Genomic DNA, 12,594 nt, shown 5'->3' with positions numbered 1-12,594 from the left:
CAATGCATGGAAAATCCGGTCGTACGGTATCAGAAGACTGGGCTGCGTGGGTTTTGTGGCATTACCAGCCTCCGGATGCAGGTGTTGCACACCGTTTCTCCAGCCACGATACAGCAATCCCCCAGCCGTGATGCAGGTAGAGTTTCGATTTCAGCTGCGAAGCCAGTGGCGCATCACTTATCAGCCGCGTTGCAGAAGGTGGTAGAAAATGTCCCCGCATGCTGTTCTGTGTGTCAATTTTAGTTCTTGTCCTCCAATTTCAACCTACAAGGGGCCAGGGACTGGATAGAGCACCACCTGGCAGGGCAGGAGTTTCATCAGAGAGGATATGCAGGCTATACCCCAACTGCCTTTGTGTCACTGTCTAGAGGGGAGGTGCAAACAGCCCAACTGTCAAACTGACCCAGACAGGTAATCCCACAAACAGGCAGAGTCACGGAATGGTTGAAGCAAGTAAATGCCTACTTTCTAAAAGTGGCATTTTCAAACACACAATCTAAAAACAACCTTTACCAAAAGATATATTTTTAAATTGTGAGTTCAGAGACTCTAAACTCCATATATCCATATGCTCAAAAAGAGAATCTGCACTTTAATAACATGTAAAGGTAGCCCCAGTGTTAAACTGTGAGAGGGATAGGCCTTGTACAGTGAAAACTGAATTTGGCAGTATTTCACTGTTAGGGCATATAAAACACATTAATATATGTCCGACCTTAAACATTCACTGCACCCTGCCCATGGGGCTACCTAGGGCCTACCTTAAGTGTGCCTTACATGTATGAAAAAGGACAGTTGAGGCCTGGCACGTGGGTATACTAGCCAAGTTGAATTGGCAGTTTAAAACTGCACACACAGACGCTGCAGTGGCAGGTCTGAGCCATGCATGCAGATCTACTCGTGGGTGGCACAACCAGTGCTGCAGGCCCACTAGTAGTGTTTGATTTACAGGCCCTGAACACCTCTAGTGCACTGTACTAGGGACTTACTAGTAAATCAAATATGCCAATCATAGAAAGCCAATTACATATACATTTTACATAGGAGTACTTGCTCTTTAGCACTGGATAGAAGTGATAAAGTGCCCAGAGTATAAAGAACAGCAAAACAGAGCCCAGCACACATCAACAACCTGGGAAACAGAGGCAAAAAGCAAAAAAAACACACCAAGGATGCCAAGTCTAACACATGTCTCCCTCAGCTGAAAGTGGGGAGCAACTACTCATCCTCATGGGACTTCTCATCACTGAGGCGGAAGAATTTGGACAGACCATCAGCATTGGTGTGTTCTGTGCCATAAAGTCCATCCCCTGTAGGGAAATAGACCACCTCAACAATTTCGGATTCTCACCCCTCTGCATTAACCATATGAAGGGCCTGTGGTCGGTCTGAGCCCAGAAGTGAGTTCCCAACAAGAAGGTTCTTAGCTTCTTCAGCGCCCAGACCACAGCAAAAGCTTCACGCTCTATTGCACTCCACCCACGTTCCCCTGGAAGTAACCTCCTGTTAATGAAGGCTCCAGGTTGGTCTAGGCCCTGTTCATTAAGCTGTGAGAGTAATGCTCCTATACCATGCTCTGATGTGTCTGTTTGCACAACAAACTCCTTGGAGTAGTCTGGTGCCTTCAGCACAGGTGCTGTGCACATGGCAGTCTTCAGGGCATCAAAAGTGGTCTGGTAAGCCTCTGTCCAGATCACCTTCCCTGGTTGCTTCTTGGAACTCATTCAAGGGGGCAACAATGGTGCCCTATCCCTTGATAAACTTTTTTGTAATAGCCAGTGAGGCCTTAAAATGCCCTCACCTCAGTCTGGGTCCTAGGAGGCTCCCAAGCCAGAATTGTCTCAAATTTGTGTCTGTAAGGGTGCCGTCTGGCCACTCCCTACGTGTGTCCCAAGTACCCCACTGAACCCTGTCCGATTGGCCCTTACTGGCCTTAATAGTGAGGCCTGCCTTTTGCAGGGCCTCCAACACTCTGCAGAGGTGCTGCAAGTGTTCCTCCCAAGTGGAACTGAACACTGCAATGTCATCCAGGTAGGCTGCGCTGAAGTCATCCAGCCCAGTCAACACCTGGCTGACCAACCTCTGAAATGTGGCAGGGGCACTTTTCATCCCGAATGGCATCACTTTACATGGTAGGAAATGCTGACCTCTCCTTGGCCCCCTCAGTTAGGGAAATTTTCCAGTACCGAGATGTCAAATCAAAAGTGTTAAGGTATTTGGCAGCTCCCAACCGATAGGCGAACTCATCAGCTCGGGGGATGGGATGCATGTCAGTTTTAGGGCCCACATTGAGACCCCGGTAGCCAACACAGAATCAGAGTTCTGGGGTGGCACCAGGAGCAGCAGCCTTTGGGACCAACACCACTGGGCTGGCCCAAGGACTGCTAGAAAAGTGATTTACCCCTAGAGTTAACATCTTAAATACCTCATCTTTGATGCTATCCCTGACCTTATCTATCACCCTGTAAATATTCCGGTCCTCAGTGTCCACATCATGTGTACACAAGTGTGTGACCCTGGGATCATGGAGAACGGAGAAGCAAACTGACCTTGCAACAGTCCCTCTGTTGTTCTGAGGTCATGGAGGGGGAGATGTTCACTCTCTCCACAGTCCCATATTTCTCTCCAGCAGACAGGAGATCAGGAAGAGCCTCACTCTCTTCCTCCATCCCATAATCTGTCACTAGGAGCATGGACAATTCAGTCTGCTCAAAGTGTGGCTTGAGACGGTTCACATGCAGGACTCTTAAGGGGTTCCCTGGTGTCCACAAGTCCACCAGGTAGGTGGCTTCGGTCTTGCACTCCACCACCTCAAGTGGCCCAGTCCACTTGTCCTAAAGCACCCTAAGCTCCACTGGCGCCATTACCCACACTTTTTGCCCAGGCTGAAACTTTACCAGAGTGGCATTCTGGTCATACAACCGTTTCATGTCTTCCAGGATTGCTTCTAGGTTCTCTTGTGCGAGAGCTCTAAAGCGGGCAGTCTGGTTTCTAAAGGCCAGCATGTAACTAAATACATTCTGGGGAAGCTTACTGGGAGCTTTCCCTAAGCCTTCCTTCACCAGACTCAAAGGGCCCCTGACAGGTTGGCCATACAGTAACTCAAAAGGACTGAATCCAAGCCTTTTTGAGGCACCTCCCTGCAGGCGAACAGAAGGCATGGCAAGAGGGTGTCCCACTTCCGCCTTAAGGGCTCTGGCAGGCCCTTGATCATCCCTTTTAAGGTGCGGTTGAATCTTTCAAACAGACCATTGCTTTGGGAGTGGTAAGGAGTAGTGAACTTATATGTTACCCCACACTCCTGCCACAGAGACTTCATACAAGTAGATATGAAGTTGGTACCCCTATCAGATACTACCTCCTTGGGGGTCCCCATGTGGGTAAAACCCCCCCATTAATGCACAACCCACCAGAGGGGAATGGCTTCTGGGTACCGGGTGGCATGGTCCACCAAAACCAGTTTGCAATGGCTATCTTGGGATCCAGAGGCCCTATAATGTTAATACCCACCCTTTCAAAGGGAGTACTAACCACTGGAAATGGTTGGAGAGGAGCCTTGTACTTTCCCCCGCTCTTGCTACTTGCCTGACAAGTCTGGCAAGACCTGCAATGAGTATCTGAGTGCCTGCATATCTAGGGCCAGTAAAAGTGGGTGTCAAGCCTGGCAAAGGTTTTGTCTTGCACCAGATATCTAGCTAAAGGCACATCAAGAGCCAGAACCAGTAGGAAGGATCTGAAGCACTGGGGTACCACCACCACACAGGCTTACCCAGGTTCAATATCCTTAGGCGCAGTGTACAGGATGCCGTCCTCCCAATAAATCGGGTGGGATCCCGGCTCCTTGCCAGTCACCTGGTCTGCAGCCTGCTGCTGCAAACCCTCAAGAGTAGGGCATACCTTCTGTGCTTCACAGAATGCCTCCATTCTGTTGCCACTGTGACAGCTCAGGGATCTCCCCAGGTCAGCCACCTGTTTCTGTGTAGGCTCCGGGGCATCACCCTCAGGCTCTGCCTCCTCCCAGACAGTGGGAACTTCTGGGGCCGGTTTTCCACTCCCCTTGCCCTTCCTCTTTTTTCGGTCCCCTGGGCCACTGTTTCAGGCTCCAGTGCTTCTGACCACACTGACAGGCTGCCACTAACCAGGTGGCGCGTACCCACCCAGGCAGACCCAACATCTCCAAGTGTGACATGTGTTCCACCTCCTTCCAAGGGAATCCTCCAGGTCATTGCCAAGCAAACAATCCACAGGCATGGTTGGACTCACAGCTACCTTGAAGGAACTGAGACCACCCTCATTTAAAGAGAACCTGCGCCACTCTGCACAGGTGCCCTGAGTTGTCCACTGCAACCACTTGGTGAAGTACACAGGGATCTATCTGCTCTTCAGACACCAGGTGACGCCTCAATGTGGTCACACTGGCTCCTGTGTCTCACAGAGCCTCCATCTTCTGTCCATTAATGGTCACCTACTGCCTGTACTTTTTAGTGTTTTCAGGCACTAGGGTTCTCACTACGGCCATCTCACTGTCCCCTAGTGAGACAAGGGTCATCTCAGCTGGCTCCCATCCACCTGGAACCAACTCCTCCCCAGCCGCTACACTGGCCAAACCCTGTGACTGAGCATAAGTTGGTGCTGGTGTACCCTTGGGACATTTGGGATCCCCTCTCACATGACCCACCTGGTTACATGCATAACACTTGTGGGGGGACCCCCCTCCACAGGTTTTCCTTTGGAGAACCATGGTTTCTTTTCACTGGAGGGCTGGGAATCCCTACCCTGGGAACTAGGTTGGGGCTCTTTAGCGAACTCCCCCTGTTTACCCTTACCCTCCCCTATCTCTTGAGAGGGATCCCATCCATCCTTGGCGTGGTCTCCCCCATACATCTTGTGGACCCTGGTGCTTTCCCAATGGTCCGCTTCCTGCGCAAGCTTCCTGGGATCAGTCATCTTGCTGTCAATCAGGTGCTGGCGCAGCTCTGGAAAACAGAGACTGTACAAGTGCTCCCAAGCAATTAAATTGTAAAGCCCCTCATACGTTGTCACCTCGCTGCCCTTCACCCAATCATCCAGTTACCTGTAAAAAGAATCAACACATTCGAACCATGTTTGAGATTCCTTCTTCTTATAGGACCTAAACTTGTCCTTATACTGCTCAGGGGTGAGACCATACTGTGTGAGAAGGGCGACCTTCATGATAGAGTAAGTGAGCCCCTAAGGATCCCCTAAGGATGTCAGAGTATCCCTCCCATCTACCTCAAAGTGCTTCCACAGACCCATCCCCCAATGAGCTTCAGGGACCAGATTCATTATTATTATTTTTTTTTACAGTGAATGCACTTTAATACAGGCTTTCAGTGAACCACTTTACAGTTAACTAGTTAACATTCCACACAATATAATGTTTTGGGACGCAAACGGTAACAGACGAATCTCAGCTGCACCAAAATCGCTGTGCCCTGTAGTTGTTTGTAATAGTGAGTATCAACCATGAACATATTTTTATTAGTACATTTATGTATCATCTCTAGTAACATATGTGTAAGTGACAACCATTTCATGTCCACACTCTTAATATTTGGAGGCTCGCAGACCATTGCTATGGCTCATACATGTGTACACTGCATGACATCCAAACTGATTAACGTGTAACCAGATTCCCTTCCAGTATTTTGTGTTTTTATGATGAAGTCTCTGGTATCTCAAATATATGATGTGAGATTCTGTATGAAAGGAAATAGAAAATTATCTATGTGTATGAATGTTGTTTAGAGTAGACTGTTTTCAGAAAAGATAATTGGTCTTCCAGGAGGATTGTATAGATCTTTATGAATTTTAGGTAATAAATAGACAGTGAGTGTAATCAGTGTAGCAAACATTTCTGAAAAATTGACACTCATTCCATTCCAGATGGTTTAGTTATACATTGATTTAACTTAATCTTGTCCATCATATGTAAGTTACAACGGTAAAAAAGTTGTGATTCTTTATAACACTCAGGCATATTAAGTTGCCTTATTACCTTAGTTACATATTTTTCTTGTGATAGTACCACAATATTTCACCATTTATTGGAGGGTTTGTTAACTATGATATTATCTTGCTGCAATTCTGATAATACTTCCCTCTCTTAAGGGATAAGATTATATATACCCCTGTTTGATTTGTTCTGCAGTAAATCCAAATACTTGGTCACCTTGTCATAACAAACATTGATGTTATCCCAGGGTAACTGTGGTATATATTTAGACTTGGGTTTATTACTGCAAGTTTGCCCCTGGTGTCAATCGTTTCATCTGACCTTTCCCCCTTGTTCTCTTTTTTTAATTTTCTTTATTTAATTCAGCAGGTGGTATTCACATTACATAAATTCATCCAACTTTACAACAGAGCTTTAGAGGACAATATCCATGAATAAATACTTCAACCTACTCCCTTGTCTGCCCCCTCCTCCGCTGATCAGGGACCAGATTGATATGGAGAGCAGATTCATACCCTTTGAACCACAAGATTATGTCATCCTTCCTTTTGCAATCCTTCACAAGGTCTTTAGGAATGTGCAACCTCCTCTTAGGCTGCACTGTGATATTGCTGCCACCATCCCTACTGGACTGGCTCCTATGATCCATCTCCCTCAAGCTGAGCTCATGAGCCAGCAGTAACTTCTTCTCCTCTATGGCCATCCTCCTTTCTTCCATCCTGAACCTTTTCAACTCCAACTGGTGAGCCCTCTCTGCCCGTCTGTCCTGTAACTCTTTGGGAGTCAGACCCTTGAATGACACACTGCTACCTGCCCTGACGACCCTCTCCCTGGACATTACAGGTCCATCCGCTACATCATTGTGTATGGATTGCACCCCTCATCCTCCTCCTCTGTGTGCCCCTCAGCTTCCTTGGCTGTCACCCAGGCCATAAGTGCCTTCTACAGCTCCTCCTTCCTGGTGGAGCCCTTAATGGGACAGGCAAGATTCTTGCAGAACTGCCTCATCCGACCAACTGTGTAGGTCTCCAGTTTCCCTAAGTCAAAAGCAGCTCCAGCCGATGCATCTCCAGATTGAGACATGATGAACAATCAACAAAAGTGCAAGGTTCCAAGGCAGAAAAAGAGTTCCAAATGATGTTCAAAAGTCAATAAAAGATCAGCAAAAATATGGAAGTAAGGAAAAAAGTCCAAAAAGAGAAAAAGCAAAAACAAGCTGTATGTGGTCATATAACCGCTGATCACAAGTGTTAGAAATTGGGTCTTTGGTTGGTAGTCAAGTTACCCCCAGTCCAAGCAAGGACTCTCACTCTAGTCAGGGTAAAGGAGAACCACCCTCCATTAAACCCCTCTCACCCCTTTGGTAGCTTGGCACGAGAAGGCAAGCTTAGCTTCAGAAGTAAAGTGTAAAGTATTTGTACCAACACACACAGTAATATAGTGAAAACACTATAAAATGGACACCACACCAGTTTAGAAAAATAGATAATATTTATCTAAATCAAACAAGACCAAAACGACAAAAGTCCAACATGCACAAGTCAAGATATGAATTTTCAAATTAATAAGAGTCTTAATTCTTAGAAAACAGTGAGAATGCAGATGTTACACAAAGTACCTGGTTAGCCTAAAAAATAAAGCTGCACTGGCGAGTGTGCGTAGAAAAAGTAAACAATGTGTTGATTCCTTACTCGCAAGTGAGGCCATTCGTCTTTTCCTTCTCTGGTTTGGTCGGCAATGCGTTTTTTTTCTCCCTCACAAGAGAGCGATGCGTTGAATTCCTGATGGACCCCTTCGGATCCGCACAGAGTCGGGTTGACTTTGATGCCCAGGGATGATGCATGGAAAATCTGGTCACACGGTATCCGAAAAACGTGCTTCGTGGGGTTTACGGCATTATCAGTCTCTGTAAGCGGGTGTTGCACGTTGTTTCTCCAGCCGTGATGCATCGATCTCCCAGCCACAAAGCAGGTGGAGCATCGATTTCAGCCGTGAGGCCGGCGGCACGTCGTTTACCTGCATTGCAGAAGGTGCGTCGAAAATTTCCCGCACATCGCTCTGTGAATGGATTTTTAGTTCTTGTCTGCCAACTTCATCTTTGAAGGGCCTAGGGACTGGATAGGGCACCACTTGGCAGGGCAGGAGTCTCAGCAGAGATCCAGGTGCTGGCAGGGAAAGTCTTTGATGGCCCTGAGGCTTCAACAACAGGAGGCAAGCTCAGTTCAAGCCCTTGGAGATTCTTCTCAAGCAGAAATGCACAACAAAGTCCAATCTTTGTCCCATTTCACAAGCAGAAGCAGCAACTGCAGGATAGCCCAACAAAGCACAGTCACAAGCAGGGGCAGCACTTCTCCTCAGCTTCTCAGCTCTTCTCCGTGGCAGAGGTTCCTCTTGAATCCAGAAGTGATCTAATCTTCAGGGGTTTTGGGTCCACCCTACTTATACCCCTTTCTGCCTTTGAAGTAGGAAAACTTCAAAGGAAAGTCTCTGTTGTTTGTAAGATCCTGCCTTGCCCAGGCCAGGCCGCAGACACACACCAGAGGGTTGGAGACTGCATTGTATGATGGCAGACACAGCCCTTTCAGGTCTGAGTGACCACTCCTCCCCTCCCTCCCAGCACAGATGGCTCATCAGGATATGCAGGCTACACCCCAGCTCCCTTTGTGGCACTGTCTAGAGGAGAAGTGCAAACAGCCCAACTGTCGAACTGACCCAGACAGGGAATCCACAAACAGGCAGAGTTACAGAATGGTTTAAGCAAGAAAATTCCTACTTTCTGAAAAGTGGCATTTTAAAACTCACAATCTAAACACTACCTCTACCAAAAGATGCATTTTTTAATTGTGAGTTCAGAGACCCTAAACTCCACATTTCTATCTGCTCCCAAATGGAATCTCCACTTTAATAATATTTAAAGGCAGCCCCCATGTTAACCTATGAGAGAGATAGGCCTTGTACAGTGAAAACTGAATTTGGTAGAATGTCACTGTTAGGACATATAAAACACATTAGTATATGTCCTACCTTAAACATACACTGTACCCTGCCCATGGAGCTACCTAGGGCCTACCTTAGGGATGACTCACATGCATGAAAAGGGAATGTTTAGGCCTGGCATGTGGGTACATTTGCCAAGTCGAATTGGAAGTTTAAAACTGCACACAGACACTACAGTGGCAGACCTGAGCCATGTTTACAGGGCTAATCGTGGGTGGCACAACCATCGCTGCAGGCCCACTAGTAGCATTTGATTTACAGGCCCTGGTCAACTCTAGTGCACTGTACTTGGTGACTTACTAGTAAATCAAATATGCCAATCATGGAAAGCCAATTACATAGACATTTTACATAGGAGCACTTTCACTTTAGCACAAGATAGCAGTGATAAAGTGTCCAGAGTATCAAAAACAGCAAAACAGAGTCCAGCACACATCAACAACCTGGGAAACAGAGGCAAGATGTTAGGGGAGACCATGCCAAGGATGCCAAGTCTAACAATCCGCTATCAAATCTGCAATCAGCTTTGATAACAAGGGTTTAACAAGGCAGTACAAATGTGCTTTAAAACGAAAGGCTGTCAGTAGCAAAATGTCACTCCTCAAACGTAGTTAATAGACCTGAAGTTTGATTTTGAGATGTTTCTACATCGTTTACCATCCATCAGCATGAGCTGATGTTATGAATTGAAGGCTGCAGTTCTTTAAGTCTTCAGCTAGCTGAACAGATCTGTTGTTCCACTGTTATTCATGCTGTGCAATTCTAAGTTTTGGTCGGCCTGGCGGTTGCTAAGGAACCATCCCATGTCCCTGGAACGGGGGAAACATGCTTCTGCCACAAGTTTGCTTCCTGATAAGCAGACATTTAAATTATCAAATTATCATATGGGGGGCACACCAACCCTCCCAAAATTACTTGCTACAGTGGTCTCAACGGCCTTGATTCTTTTGACAAAACATATGCCTTGTGAATGCCCTTCCACCACGAAGCACCATCGCTGCAACACTAGGTTAGTCATCATTCTAACAACTATATTGGGAAACGATAGTTTTCATTTTACTAGACAAGAAGCACACCCTTTCACTAAAGTTGCACCCTATAAAGAGCTTTAGCAGCTGCTGGTTGGGAATAGAAGAAAACATTTTCTCTTAAGTGAAATCCCAAAATGTTGTTTGAAAGATAATTCACCCAATACCATGCAAAGGCTGCATTCCAGTAATACTGATTATTTTGGATATAAATGCCCTTGGCATTACATGTATGCCTTATCTGATTAAGTAAACAAATACTGGTTTACTACACTTTCTAAGTTAGGTAGAGAAGGTTCGGAGGCAACTAATGGTTGAGGAAGTAGATTTACAGGCCTGCTGTGATCTCCTACTGATCAGTTGTTTTTTCAGAAAAGACAGCAGTATAGAGAAATTGCAAAAATACACTGAGAGAGAGAACTACTAATGATACGCAACAGATCACGAGACCCAACAAAGAGTTTCTTAGGGATTCAACCAACATGTCTTCTCCTGGCACTGTCAGTCTATTAATGTAGAATGCCCTTGTCACTGGGCTGGGCTGTCTATTTTCTTCTACTTCGGTGCCAGCAGAAAGTCCACCCTTTTTAAAACACGAAGAAAGTACATAAGGAAGCAGTCCAGTTCATGCTGCGATAAAGTCAAAATCTCAAAACTAGATGGAATTCAGAAAGTGTTGTTTTAATAATATTTTGAGCACTGTGATGCATTTTAAAGATGTTGTTTACTGTCAAATAATTGTTTTTTTACTAAGAGCATCAAAGCATCAAGGTTTCAACGGTACTGCATTTCCAAGACGGAGATTATAATATATTGTCTTTGCATTTTGTCGTAGTTTGGACTCTTGCTCTGGGCAATACTGCTGGTTAAAGGATGACAGTACTTTTGTCTGTAGGTGACTATGCCTATCCTACAACAAATCGCAACTGTTGTCCCAACCTTACCGGCTCACTAGCAGCACCTCACCAGCAACACAATAGTAAAAGGTGATTTGTGGCAGCCTTTACGCATGAACTCAAGAATAAGAGAATAAGACATCTCAGGGAATGTCGTGGTTAAACGGAGATTACCCATTTCTCACAGATATATCATGTCTCATACAAACACAGGCAATGACAAAGATGCAGTAGAGTTTCAATAGTTTTATTTAACATAACTGCAATTTGCGATAAGTTGCATGGGCTGCAATGATCAGGATAATGAATAATGCAAGAAACAGAATTGTGAAGACGAGAGTCATTATTACAAAGACCCCCACCATCTTGCAATGCATAGAAAAGACATATGCAATGTAATATGCCCTACTACCCTGATGTGAGAGGCCTAACCTCCTACCTAAAGGAGAGCTGGGTTTGCTAAACCTAATCTGCCAATGCCATGTCCATGAGAGGAGCCCCCAACCCTTGTTACCTTGGAATGAGGTCTCTATCTCAGACTCTGCAGGGACACGAAGACTGGGTCAGCGTCAAGACGACGTTTAGCATCGATATCATCGATGGGGGCGATGCCCTCTGGTCGGAATCCCTCTAATTATCTGTCTAAAGTACGATGTATTTATACAGATCTACAAGGACCCCTGACGTAGGTCTGTTCCCAAACAATAGATAACAGACATGCTTGGGACGGCAATTAATATAAACAATCCCTCGAAAGTGTAGAGAGGGATTATCCCTAAGTGTGAACACCTACTGTTTGTTTGTCTTTGTTGCTTGACCTTGACGCCTTAGCGTGGTGACACTGATAATGTAAATCATAACAAGTAGCCTAACTATAAAAAAGGCAGCCATCTTAGAATAATTAAATAATTAAATGGGCTAAGACAGAGCAAGCTAAGTAGGTTGAAAGTCATTAGGTGACGGGGCACGAGTCTGTAAGCCAGAGGCTAAGCTAACTCCTGTTATCCCATTAAAACAAACTAGGATTCACTACAACTTAACCAGTAACGGCTCGCAGTTAGTAGAAGGGGTGCAGCGGCATGCGGGGAGGGGGGTAAATAAAAATTAAATAAAAAATAAAATAAAATAGCACTTACCCCCATCATCACGCCTCTCCTCTCTGCTCCGCTCCATCTGCTCCTCTGCTGGCTGCAAGCACAGGCTTTCAACCTGCCCTGCGGCCAATTCTGACGCCGCTCAGAGCAGCATCACCATTGGCTGGGAGCACCCAGCCAGGGCACTCCCAGGCAGACTGGGAGCCTGTGCAGGCTCTCTCCAGCCCCACAACTGTGATGCAGGGCTGGAGAGATCCTACTGTGCATATGTTTATGGCCGGCCCGAGACGGCCAGCCAAGCATACATTTGCAGTGAAGGGGAGTGCTGTGCACTCCCCCTCAGTGCTCGTCACTCCAGTGGCCCCACCTCTTTTACCAAAAATCGATAATAAACACAGTTTATTATACTTTTTTGGGTAAAAGAATTGTAGCTGTCGCTGCTGGCAAGGGGAGACACTCCTCCACTCAAATGGAGGAGCCTCTCCTGAACTTAACCTTTTGACTTATGAGGACCCACACTTAATCATTACTGGAACCCAGGGGCCGCCCTCCCCACCCCCCCCACCCCACTGTATCATTATTGGAATCTGGGGACTTTCACT

This window comes from Pleurodeles waltl, chromosome 3_1 (genome assembly GCF_031143425.1).
Source record: "Pleurodeles waltl isolate 20211129_DDA chromosome 3_1, aPleWal1.hap1.20221129, whole genome shotgun sequence".
Classification (NCBI taxonomy): Eukaryota; Metazoa; Chordata; class Amphibia; order Caudata; family Salamandridae; genus Pleurodeles; species Pleurodeles waltl.
This window is presented reverse-complemented; position numbering follows the sequence as displayed.